The sequence below is a fragment of the Cryptomeria japonica genome, chromosome 8 (assembly GCF_030272615.1).
Source record: "Cryptomeria japonica chromosome 8, Sugi_1.0, whole genome shotgun sequence".
NCBI lineage: Eukaryota > Viridiplantae > Streptophyta > Pinopsida > Cupressales > Cupressaceae > Cryptomeria > Cryptomeria japonica.
In genome coordinates this window covers 331,707,766-331,721,795 of record NC_081412.1, presented here as the reverse complement: position 1 = coordinate 331,721,795, position 14,030 = coordinate 331,707,766, and positions in this window count along the sequence as shown.

Genomic DNA, 14,030 nt, shown 5'->3' with positions numbered 1-14,030 from the left:
AAACATCTTTACCCTCTCCACAACATTAATAATAAATGAATTTTGACATCTATGATAAAATTGTAAGCAATCATATTTTTAAACTTTAATTTGTATTATTTAAATTTCTAAACAACATGATAGGAGCTTTCAAGAGTAAATCCATATAACTCTTGTTGGTTGAAAATTGTGTACACCTGGGGGATGTGCAAAATTGTGGTTGCAGCCATAGTGTGTGAGTATGATACTTTCCTAATTTAGGGAAGGCTCCCCCTATTTACAAACTAAACTAATCTAATATGGGTGAGACAACAGTCTTTCTTCTTCTTTCAAGAAAAACTATACCTTTTTCTCTTCACAAAAAAGTAATAGCAATTGGAAATAAATAACAACAAATATAGAAATGAAACTTTTTGTAGGATTTGGAACATAAAGGGAAGCAAAGTTTCCATGAAAGCACAAAGACCTTCGTCACTTCCCGGGACGAGAAAACAGAAAGAAAGTTCAAATTCTTCAACTATCTATTCTCCTATCGACCTTTTTAGATGATTTTCTGTTAACTAAGCATAATATGTAGCAGCTCAAAGTTTGACTACATGGTGCACTTCACCTTACATGCACAAGTCTTAAAAATAGAAGTAGCACAAAGTCTACAAGCTATCTTCCCACTTGAGCTTTCCACACTAGCGTCAAATATGATAAGTAGCTCAAAGTCTGCAAGACCAAATCTAAAAACCAAACATATAACTCTAAATACAATTAGCAACTCAAAGTCTGCAAGATTGAATTTAAATCCCTCTTAAACAATAGAACAAAACTCACAATCAACTCCGAAAAATGTCATCACATAACAACTTGAATTGACACAAAGTCTCAACACAACTTGTCTCTGTTATTGAAAGCAATTTGATTTACATCTAAGCTCAAAGACTTAGAGTGCACATACAAACTGGCAGAATTTTGTTGCATTGCCAAAAAAATCAAAATTACAATAGACCCTTTCAAGTATTTATAGGAGAGGAACCTTGAGAGAAAAGGTGGGAGGATTCTAACTAACTTGAGAAATTCTCTCAACAACCATGACTTATTCGAACTACAATCCTAATCTAACTCAACTTGTAGTTGCCTTACATGTAATTACATTTCACAAAAATGCAAGTAAAGTGACACTTGCAATTACAAATTTGACATTTCATGTAATTTGTCAAAACAAAATTACAAATACATAATTAATCTAAGTGTCCAAAGACACGATTCCAACTTCATCATCCTTTGTCTCTGATGATCTTCATGCCGCTTCAAGATGCTAGAACTTGAAGTATTCTGGATTGGTGAAGACATCTTAAACCAGAGCGAGAATTTGCATCCTTGATATCTTTGTGTCCTTGGCCAATGAACTTCAACCTTATCTTCTTGCTCGGGGTAGTACTAGCTTTTCAAGAGGGAAGTTCTTTGCAAGGCTGAAGTAAGAAACCTATCTCTCTCTTGAAAGCATTCTATGCTCTCAACCATGACTTGATGTTGTATCTCTTCTTTGTATCATCCTCTAATCTTGGAATCTGCTTGCAAAATAAGGCCCATACCTTAATTTATTGATTTGATAGGTCGTGTGTGCAAATAGGACTGACAAGGGAAGGGATAAATTGATGTAAAAATGAGCTCAGAAGTGAATTTCGGGTTCTGGAAATTGCATTACACGTGTGGAAAAACAAGAGCATTAACTTGCAATTGTGGAGAACAAACATGCACTTCATATGTGTAATGGAAAAACACAAGTTTGCACTTGTAATTGGACCTTTAACACTCATTTTCAAGTGTTTTTTGAGTGCATTTTGGACCAATTTCAGGTTCTGGAAGGCTGACTACAAGTGAAGACACAACTGCAATCGGGTTTTAAAATTCTGGCTGCAAGTACACTTTAAATGAGAAATTCAACACTTGTAATTTTGCAAAAAGAATGCTAATTCTTTTGACAATATGGGAAGAACAAATAAAAACCAGAATTTAAACAAGATCAATGCAAACTTTTTCACGTCTAGAATCCAAGGCTCAACAACCGGCATGAATGTAGGGCACATTCAGCATAAAATGTTTGAAGAAAACATGTTCTTCTTGAATGCAAACACCAAGTATTAAGTGCCAAACACTATGATTTGAATACAGGTTACCACGTAATGCAAAACGTGAGCCAAAAATGGATTCAAAAACATCTCCATGAATGCAAGACGTGTTTGCCAAAACCATTTTCTCTAAAAATGTGGCAACGACCAACGATTTCCAGCAGCATAGCAAAAATATAAGATGGATTCAAGGGAAGAATGCCACAAAAAATGGATTTGTGAGAGCAAGAATGCAGATCGGGTTCTTCCTCTCCAACTTCAAACAAAACGTGCCCTCCAAAGATGCAATCAGGTTTCTAAAACCCCTTTGGAAGTTTTAAATTGCATCACTTTTTCCTTCACTTGGGAAAATTCGGGTTTCTAGGGAACAAAAGCACAAAAATAAAGAGAAAAATGACTTGTAATGGGAAAATAAAATCCCTATTACAACCTAAAACAATCAAACATAAAAACTTGTAAGAGGGAAATAAAATCTTCATTACAACTAAAGACATAAGACATAAAAAGACCTTAAAACTTAAAATGACTTGTAATAGGGAAATAAAATCCCTATTACAACTTAAAAGCACAAAGCAGGAACTTTTATGAGAACTTACAAGTTCTCATTAAACTTGTATTTTTAATTTAACTTGTAATTCGTCTAAAAAAATCCTACAAACAACTTAAAAGACAAAAAGGGGAAAGGGGAAATAAAAAGCAAGTTACAAAATACAAGTCTTTTAAAAAGTTCACTTGTAATTGCTAGAAAGAAAAACCCCTACAACACTAAAATATAAAGGAAACTCTAAATTTGCAAAGGAAAGAACAAATTTCACTTGCAGTTCAGAGAATAAAACTTGATTTTGAAGGAAAAACATAGCAAACAAACTCGAAACGCGATGAAATTTGAAACGCGGACCGAGGATGAATCGAAGATCAATGCAGTTCAAAAAGGAGCAAGAATTTTGCCTCAGGAAGCGTGCCTTAAAGTAAAATCTCCAACTTGTAGTGTCTGTTTTGAAACCCGAAATTGCACAAAAAACTAGGAAAATAAAGACCAAAACTTGGACAATGATGGCAAAGACACCCCCTGATGATTTGACACTAACAAATATGAGTTTTGCACCTCGTAAAACGTGCCTTGGAGACAAAAATGACACATTTTAAGCAAAAATTTGTAGGGGTTGTCACATTTTTGAAAATTCAAAAATGAGGACAACTCTTCTGAAAAATAATAAATAAATTTAATATATATTTTTAATATAAAAATTTATATTGACATTTAACTTCTATAATATCAATAAATTTATAATATAATGATAAATAATTATTAACTCAAAATAAAGATCTTATAAGGCTACTATTGAAATTATTTAACCCTAACTCTCATATAAAAAAATCTAAATTAATTTCATATCTATTATTAAGACCATTTAACTTGGAAGTTGACTAAATTAAAAAAAAAAATGCTAAATTCCTACATATAATTAATCTTACTTTAGTCCCATTTAATCTTTCTTTTTCTAGACTTAAACAAGGAAAATAATATTTGTTAGAAAAAGCTAAGTCAAGATAAATTTAAATCCTCTTCTAAAGGCTTTTATTACCAGAAGTTTTTAACTAATTCCAATTTCCTTCCATAGGAAGCTATGAGCGGCATGCAAAGAAGTAAAGGAAAAACTAAAGATGTTTTAAATTAAAAAGTTAAGAAGATAACAGCAAGAGTTAGATTTTTACTGTGTTCCTTACCTCTTTATTTTTTTTTAAGAAGAGTGCCCTAAAGTGCGTACAGAAAGATGTTTTGTTTGTTTGGTGTTAGTGTAAGATTATGAACCTTTTGAAACACAAGTGTGAGAAAAAAAATGATGTTGGACTTATACAGAGTTTTAAGAAGCTTAATATGAGTGATTCCAATACCAGATTTTGGACACAATGAAATAACTATCAGATGAGCATTAACCGGATTTATTGAAAAGGTTTTCAAGTTAAAGGAGTCAACATTGAAGGATTTGAAACTGTGAAACGGAGGAGAAAGAGCAATGGGCAGAACCAGAAGTTTTAATAGACAATTCACAGATTTGAAATCAAAGCTAATGCCCAAAACCAGACTCAGCAGAGCTATGGAAGACAAAACCATAGGTTCTCAACAAAATATGTGACTTTTATTTCCTCCATCAATTAATCCTTAAGGTTGCAATTAAATTTATTTCAAAACCACCTCTATAAATAAAATCTGAGAGGAGAGTATGGTCAGTTTAAAAGCCTGACAATAAGTGCTATTGTTCTTCAGAAATGGTTGTCCACTACGATTATTTTGATTTCTCTACCCTTCACTTTGAAAATTCTATTCCTAAACCCGGTGCATTCAAATTTATTGTGAGACTGCTCCGAATAGCCTCTTTCCACTATACCCCAGTACTACTTTGAAAATTCAGACAATGTATTTATTTCTATCTAACCAAGCAAGGAATAAAATTCTCAAAACAACATTTGGTTAGCTTTCAATTTCTACTAGAGCATGCATAATTGAAATCAAACCACTTAAAGGAATATAAATTCATAGTTCAATATGGTTTAATCATTTGAAACAAGTGTGTATTCATAATGAACTACGTGAGTGTGTGAATAGATTCCATCGAGCCAACCACTGCTAGAAGGCTAGCCAACCTCTACCTCAACCTTGTTCTCGTCTTCACACCTACCATCAACTCAAGAAACTCAATTTTACATTAGCATATCTATATACAAAATCATCTTTCATCATCAAATTTTTCATATTTCTAACTAAACATCATGAATAATTGATCCATAATCCAAATTCAAATTAAATATAAAGTCAGCAATCAGTATATATTAATTAATATTCTAGTTATGTCATCTTATTTCCAAAGTATTAATAATAATTATGTCTAATAAAATTCGGGGTTGTGACAATAGAGCTCACAACACCTGATAGGATTTGCAATACTAAAGTGTAAAACCTCGGGGAAAGATACAAAGGACTTGCATAATTGTGACTCATTTTCTCAGGACAAGATACAAATGATTGCACAAACTACCAAAAGTAACACACCTTCTTCCATAGCTCCTGAGAATCAATGAATTGAAATGAACAAGATCTCTTGATCATGAAATTGTCCTTGAAATTCTATGTCAAGAAACCAATATCATGACAAACACACCTGACAACAATCACTATCTTGGAACACTATCACACTAAAGATATCATCATCAAATCTCTTCACAAACTGACTTTCACACCAAATCTACTTGCATATTCACATACACTTCACATCAATTCACAGACATTTCATTCCTTGACTCATACAACCACACATATATACAAGATAATTCTTTAAAACCCTCAACTAGGTCAATCACGAGCTAGGTCAATCACGAGCAGAATGTACAATATTACATAAATTAGGCCACTCATATCAATAATACCAAATGTGGTCTACTCCAAGAGATAGAGGGTACCCAAAAACATCACAACACATCCTTCTAAAATGATTCAAACTAACCACACACTCTAGCATATCCTCCAAACTCAACATCAAATAAAACGTGTAGATGTTAACCAGTTGATCCAAAAACATTTTCCAATACAAAATACATAGTGTAGTTCTACACATGTCATGGTGAGTCTGTTGTCCTCATTTTTGTTTTCAAAAATGAAGGACCATTACATGAATTTATTGTCAAAAAATGAAAAAAATTCTCTATGGCACACTTCCTGAGGCAAAATTTTGTCTATTCCTTGGACTGGCTTAATCCTCATTCCATCCTCGAACCACGTTTCGAATTTCATCGCATTTTGGGTTCGTTTGCTATGTCTTTCTTTCAATTTCGGGTTTTTTTTCCCTGACTGCAGGTGAGAAATTTTCCTTGAATTGCAAGTTTTAATGATTTCTTTTGTTTTGGTCTTTGTAGGGAAATTTTTGGCTAATTACAAGTTCACTTTATTGAAAAAAGAACTTGTAACTTACTTTTTATTCCCCCCCTTATGCCTTTTGGCTTTTTAAGTTATAATAGGGATTTTTTGGATAAGTTACAAGTTAATTTTAAATTGCATATTTATTTATAACTTGTAATTCTTTTCTAAAACCCCTATTTTAATGTCTTTTGCTTGTAATAGGGATTTTAAACCCTTATTACATGTGTTAAGTTATTAAAACTTGTTGTAGGGATTTTATTTTCCCTTTACAAGTAACTTGTAACTTGCACATCTCTCTCCAAAACCCGATTTTGCCTAGAAATGAAATAAAGTGACATTTTAAACTTGTTATTTTGCCCAAAAAACCCGATTTTCTCCATAAAGTGCAAATTGGGGAATTTCAAACTTGTAATTGCATTTCCAAAACCCGATTTTGCCTTGTTGAAGGAAAAGTGACATTTTAAACTTGCAATATGGCAAATAAAACCCGATTTTCTCTATTGCATGAAAAATAAAATTTGCATTCTTTTTCCAAAAACCCGACTAGCTTAAGGAAGGCAATTTTGTTGGAAATTTGAAGCATTTTTTGTGGAGTTTTTTTTGGGAGATAGAAAGTGTTTGGGATTCTTCCATATTCTCATGCATTTGCAAACATCTTTCACGCCATTTGGGGTTCTTGTTTGCTGATTTTCTGCTAAAACGCCTTCCACGTGATTCCTAAAACCCACGTTTTGGTGGATCTAAACTCCACAAAGCAGCAATGTCCTAAATCGTTTTGCCTTCCTACACCTAGGCGTTGAAGTTGGAGGAAGATTTGACCACTTCTTGTGCCATTGGATTTGCATTTGGTGCCATGTTTTGCTGCCTAAGGCGTTTTTGTAAAACGTGGCAAGGGTTTAGAATATTGTTTATTCTCTATTTAAGAGTTCTTCTTCCTTCTTTCAAAGATTGATCATCTTTTGAAGAGGCATTTTCAATTTGAAGCAAGGTATGATTTATTTCCTTTCTTTGTTTCATTTTTTTGTTTTCTTGTCTTCTTGTTTTTCCTTTCTAGTTGTAAATTTGCGTATATGTTTATTTTGCCCCAAAAATCGGTTTTGTGAGAGAGATCTCCCCTTTGTAAAGTAATTTATGAATTGCATTGTTCTTCCCCATTTTCCCTCTTTACTTGTATTCGGGATTTTAAATCCCGATTACAAGTTGGATGAAAATCATTGTTCTTCCCTTACAATTAAAAGAATTTAACCATCTTTTGTTGAAATTCCAAGTTTCAAAGATGAAAAATACCCATCCTTCCAAAATCGGGTTTTCATAACCAGATTGCATGTCTAAAGTTCTTCCCATTTTCTTGGAAGTGACATTCCCAAAATCTTCCCATTTTTATCCATCCATGTCGCCTATATTTGTACTTTCCATTCACGTCATTTCTCGCAAGTCTAATTCTCATTTTTCACCCATTTCTCCATTTTCCATTTTACAAGTATACTTGCATTCGGGTTTTAAAAATCCAATTGCATGTGCATTCTTCCCAACTTGTATACTTGTAAAATTTTCCCCAAGATCCAAAATTGGTCAAAGTCAAGATTCCTAGCATTTCCCATTTATTTTCCATCTTTCTCTCACAAAATCATGAAGTGCAAGGGTTGGAGTTCTTCCATTTGAAGAAGGAAAAATGTTAGTTGCAGTTGATTATGATGTTGCCTTAACACTTTTAAGTCTTCATCGCAGTATACCAGGTTGTCCTTCAATGTCAAATTTACCATCCTCTCCTATTCCAAAGAAGATGAAGTATAAATATGACAAGTACCAGAATGAAGTTTCACCTTCGCAAGTTTCCTCTCCTTTGGATCGCATAAAAGATATGGAAATAGGGCATGTGGACATGTCAGAATTTGTTAAGAGAGTGGAGGATCCGTAGGATAGTAATATGCAGCGGTTGTTGGACAACCACATCCATCACGCATCCTCTTTTCTGGTGGCTGCCCTAGAACCTGAATTTGTTCTTGCTTGCGCCCATCTTTTTGACAAGGAGACAAGAACCATTAAAAATGATGATGGTGAAGCAATAATCCGCCTTGATGCAAATACAATTGAGAAAGTCTTCAGAATACTACCAACACCTGTTTATATGGAAATTTCAAAGGATAGTGCAGTCAAGTACTATGTCAAGAGCGAGAAGGATTGCAAACGTCATATTAACAGGTAGATTCATGAGCCACGAGCCGCCTTCTCAAGGTGGGCTAAGTTGTACCACTGTGAGTTTAAGTGGGGAATTGGAGACATCATAACTCTCCTCAGTAGGATGATGGGTCTTGAACACTCTAATGTTTTTGAACCTTGGATGTATCAGTTTACGATGTTCATAAGGCAATCCCATCATATATCATGGGGAGAGATTATCAGTGATGCTTTATGCGAGCAACTTGCAGCAGTCCCTACCACCATGACCTTCTACATGAATTCATACTTAGTGTATTTGGCAGCATCACTCAGACATTTCCCTGGTCTTTCTACCAAGGGTGACCGCTCGCTTATACTTGTATGGGAATATTATGATCAGCTGCCTTTGAGACCCAGCAGATTGCATTTCAGAAGAGTTCAAGATGCATTCTTTGGTTACTTCATTTGCTAGTTTGACAAGACTCTAAAGAACAGAAGGGTGTCAGATAAGGCATGGGAAAGAGTGAATGAATATGGGTGCTTGTTTCTTCAATTCCCAACCTTTATCTATATGAGAATCGGATGCTATAGTGGGCAGCCATACATGCTCCCTAGATACTCGATTGATAAGATAATTCTTATGGAGTTGGGAAGATAGATCATGGTTGTACATGCTCATCAGTCTGTTAGACATAAGGTCGGAATGGGGATTTCTACAACAAACCCATTGAAAATTGGTCAGTATTCTCTTGTCACATTCGTCAAAGCCAAAGCTATGGAGACTGAGATGCAAGAGATTAAACTCAAAAGGTTTAAGTCCAGGGCAGATTTTGATTACCGGGGTATGAAGGAAAAGATCAAAAAGTCCTTCGTGCACGTGCATCGTATTGAAGATATCTGGGTAGATCTTCGTACAGAAATGGAGGTTCTCAAGATGGACTACTGCAGGCTTACCGTTGAGCAGGTTATTGATCTAAACCTGGTGGACATTCCTCAAGGAATGATTGATGATGGTCATGTGCTTGATCCATAATATATTTCACAAAGGGTTGAAGAAGCTCCACTTCCTTTAATTCAATGGTCACACAAAGAGTGCACTTCCATTCTTGAAAGGTTTCAACCTATTCTTGCCAACACCAACACTTGGCTTAAAGGTAATGGTGTTAGACTCATCAAAATCAAGGTTGGAAAAGAAGATGACTCTACGAGACCTCTTGGACGTAAGTCTAAGATTCAGATTGACAATAAGGAAGATGCATCATCTTCAGGCACCAGGATCAAATTGCGAGTTAGTCGGGCAGTAATGCTTCCTCCTGAGGAGGCGACAATTTGTGGAAAGGAAAAGTCTCGGTTTCATGTTGATGTGATCGATCCTAACAATCTAGAAGAAGGACAACAATTTGATGATGCTCCTAAGTATCTAGCTTCGGACTCACCTCATGAGATTCCTTCCTTGGTTTCCATTGAGATGCCTCTTTCTCCTCTTGACATAATAGTGGAAGAGTCTCCTCAGAATGTCGTTCCTATTTTAGCAGTTGAGCTGCCTCCGGATCATCAACAAGAGGGTGTGCTGGAAATTCTTGAGGATACTCCCGCATGTATCCATTTGTCAGAGATTGATACCTCTACTTCTGGCTTTGAATAATTTATGAGGCAATCTTCATGCCCATTGGTTACTGAGAAAACCATGGTCGCCATCCAAACAGATACTCCTCCCAGGGTGACCATGACTATTCAAACAAAAACTGCTTCTCCTTCGCTTTCAGCAGCTACTCAAAGAGAACTAGTTGCTTTACCTCCATGGCTTAGTTCTTTTACCCCAAAGAGGAAGAAGCAGAAAATCTCTCTTGGTGTCTTTGACTATCAACAACTCAAACGGTCTAGGCCCAAGGTTGCTAAAAAGGCCAAGACAATCTCAAGAGTGACTGTTGATAGCAATAAGATGAAAGTGGCAGAAATTGTTGAGCCCCTTGCGGATAAGCCACGTGAGGAAATGCAAGCTACTGATTACAGGGTTACAAAGATAGAATTGGACAAACAAACGCATGAAGTGGTCAAACACGATGCCCAACAATCTGTAACCTCACTAGTGCAGCGATATGACGAACTTCTAGCAAAGAAAGACAAGATAGAAGAGGAGAACTAACAACTTGTTGTGGTTGTTCATAAAATTACGAAATGTGCTGGTGAAGGGAGTAATCCTACAAGTTCTTTTGGTTCCCAAGAACTGATTCGAGGAGTTGAAAGAGTTGCTAAAAAATTACAAGCATTGGATTCTTGGGTGGATCAACTTCATGATCTATGTGCACAAGTGCTGAAAGACATTTTCCAAATGATGTCTAAGTTGGAGGCCACTGAATAGAAATTGAATCATACCTCTGACACTTTCAAACAGAATCTGGAAAGGGTTGAAGATAGTTTAACAATCTAACGCATCGTGCCCCAACAACAGTTGAGCGTTCTTTAAGAGCATGCCATTATTTCTTCCAGGGTCATGTACTTGGAATTTGAAGAACTTCTGGAGAATAAAGCCCTTGTTCTCAAATCCCTCATTGAGGAGATTGATGATGCAATAAGATTGCGGGGTTAAGTATTTCAAGGTATTGTTTCCCATTGTGAGAAGGTTTTTTGCAACATAATGAGTCAGAATGGAGATCCGGTACTAGAAGAAGAAGTTCTTGCAGATCTACAAATGAGGATTCATAATGAATGGAGGAGCGAACAATTCTCAGCTGATTCAATTCAGGCTCTGATGAAACATCAAACCTTTTTGCATGAAATCCAGTCCATCTTGGAAAAGAACAACTCCATTCTTCTTCGATGTCATGATACCATTGTGAAGACCGTGGTTGTTGCCAAGAACACCCACGAACCGAATCTCGTTGAGCTACGAATGATCATCCAGAAGTTCGAAGGATTCATATCTTCACATGCTGCATCTTAAGTGTTTTTCAACACTTAGTTGTCTTTTTCCAGAATTGTAATCTCTTAGTTGTAGTTTTTCTTTTGATAAGTTACATGTAAAAACCTTTTTGTAAATTTCAAGATAAGTCATTACTTGCACTTTTGTAATTACATGTAAGGCAACTACAAGTTGAGTTCAGTTAGGACTGTAGTTGGAATAAGTCTTAGTTAGTTATTGAATAAGTCTTGGTGGTTGCAAGAATCTCTCAAGTTAGTTAGGATCCTCCCACCTTTTTCTCAAGGCTCCTCTTCTATAAATACTCGAGGGGTCTATTGTAATCTTTATCTTTTGGAAAGCAAGAAAAACTCTACCAAATTTGCAGCAAAGAAGTCTTTGAGCTTTAATGTGTAAATTGAAAGAATTGAAAGGAATAGAAGAAAATAGCTCAAGCTTTGAGTCTTTGTGCTATATTCTTGAGTTTGTGTTCCATATTACTTTTCTTGCAAGTGTTTCTTTGAGAACTTAATCAAATCTGATTTGCAGTCTTTGAGCTACAAGTATTGAAGATTAAAGTAGAAATTATATTGGGAAAAAGTTGTAAGACTTTGTGCTTACACTTGTTCTTAACAGAATTTAGAAGTAAGTAGATTTTATGAGAAATAGTTGTGAGTCTTTGAGCTCACACTTGTTCTTATTGTGTTGTGTAGAAAAAGATATTTCAGTCTTTGTGCTGATATAATTTGTTCTTAATAAAATTAGTATAGAAAAGGGTAGATAGGACTTCACATAATAAAGACTTTGAGCTTGATATTGTTGTCCCATCCTGAAGGAAGTGACGGAAGTCTTTGAGCTTTCAGGAAACTTCATTTCCTTTCTTTCATTTCATTTTGAAAATTGTTACTGTTGTTTTATATCAAATCGCTATCACTTTTATGTGAAGAGAAAAATATATTGTCTTTCTTGAAAGAAGAAGAAGGATTGTTGTCTCATCCTATTTTATTTTTAAAGTTGTAGTTAGATAGGGAGCCTTCCCTTAATTAGGAGAGTTTTACTGACACACTTTGGTTGAAACCACAATTTTGTATAGTTCCCCAAGTGTACAAAATTTTAAACCAACAGAGTCCCATATCAACATCCAAACACAACCTCCAAAACATATTTAGACCACAAAGTATGATCCAAATAAGATACACCACCTCATTCAACCAGAAAACCAACCCAACTGACAACACTGAACTCATAACAACATAAATTCACTTGCCAATCAAACCAACACCAAGAAAATAAACTGGAATACTACACAAACCAAATGAACATATCCTCCAAGCCACAACACTTTAATACACATATCAAAGAACCCCCAAGCATGCTCCAGACCAGTTCTAACAAACAATCTCATTGTTAGAAGCAACAACAACCAATTCTACCATTTTAGTAACAAAGGACCTGAAAACTTGATAATGCAACCTACAAAATTCATAAACATTATATACAAAACTATAATCCATAATCTTCACAAACTAGAGGAATCCAAATCATTCTTCCACAAAGATATGAAATACTTTTTCCTGCATATAAATAGTTTTTCCTATGTATTGAAACTTCTACTACACCAACCTTCTGAAAACACCTCAACATCGCCACCAAACCACACAACAATATCATAACACTCACTTTTAGACCATCTCCAACACATAGTGACATCAATGACAACACCAAACATGTTGACATTATTACCTAATTTCGCTAATAGCTCAATCAGGTAGAGCTATTTGATGTTTTACAAGTGAAGGAGAAGGTACATTCTAACTCTGCTATGTCACATTCATGTGCATAAAGAAATATCAGAAAAATACACTACTACATTGCATTATGCAGATGCATATGACATAAGAGAATGCACAACCTTTTCAAAATGTAGTTTTATTGATAGTATAAATGTATGGTGTTCCACACAAGTCGTGGAAATAACTATCTGAATGCATATAATGGAAAAAACTATATATTTACAAATATAAAAGAAAAAGAATGTGCATATAGGAAAAGAGGACTCGTCATTGCCTGAATTGAAAATCCCAGTTGTCTATTTTTCATCAACTTCAGTCTTTTCCGCTTGTCCAAACCTCCAAGTTGTTGTTCCTAGTTGCTTGCATCTAAGAGAGAGACTGTTGTTAGAGAAATGAAGGGCCACCATTCAATACATGCACATACATCTATAAATATATATAATTTGATCCTCTCATGTGCATTCAAATTGCTAGCATATCATAGATGCCCAAGAAACAAGAGAGTAATCAAATACACCTATCATATGCTTGTTTTTACCTAACATGTTTGTTCATTGTGCGGGTATAAGGAAAATCATGATGTTGTTTTGATTTATTTGATTATAATATGTGGAGTAAAACGAGGCTCCCAAAAGGGTTGATCTGAGCATGCTTCTATGTCAATATCGCTTCATTAGGCAGGAACTCATCATCTACAACAATGAGCCAATGTGGTCATTGTTATAGATGATAAATTTGTGCCTAATGGAACTATAATAACATAAACAAAAATCATACAATGATACTCTCAAATGGAAGATCAAAGCTTTCATGAAAAAATGATTCACATTAATGAGACATGTCATGCCCAAAATTTAGGGCAAAAACGGAACGATTTTTTTTTTTTAAACGACTAGTTAAATAACCAAGTTTGCTATCACGACATGTGTTAACATGTTGGCCAATCAAAGATCGTACTAACTATGGTACTAACTAAGTATCGAAACTTAATTAAAATTCATTTGCGGAAACTAAATGTTTTAATTTATTTTCTCATCAAATAAAGTCGTTAGTTTAATTTATTGAACTCATTTAAATGGGTAGACGAAGATAAAAATTGATCTCCAATAAAGCCATATTGTCTAAATTTCATTTTAGAATCATTAATTAATTAAATGGATTAA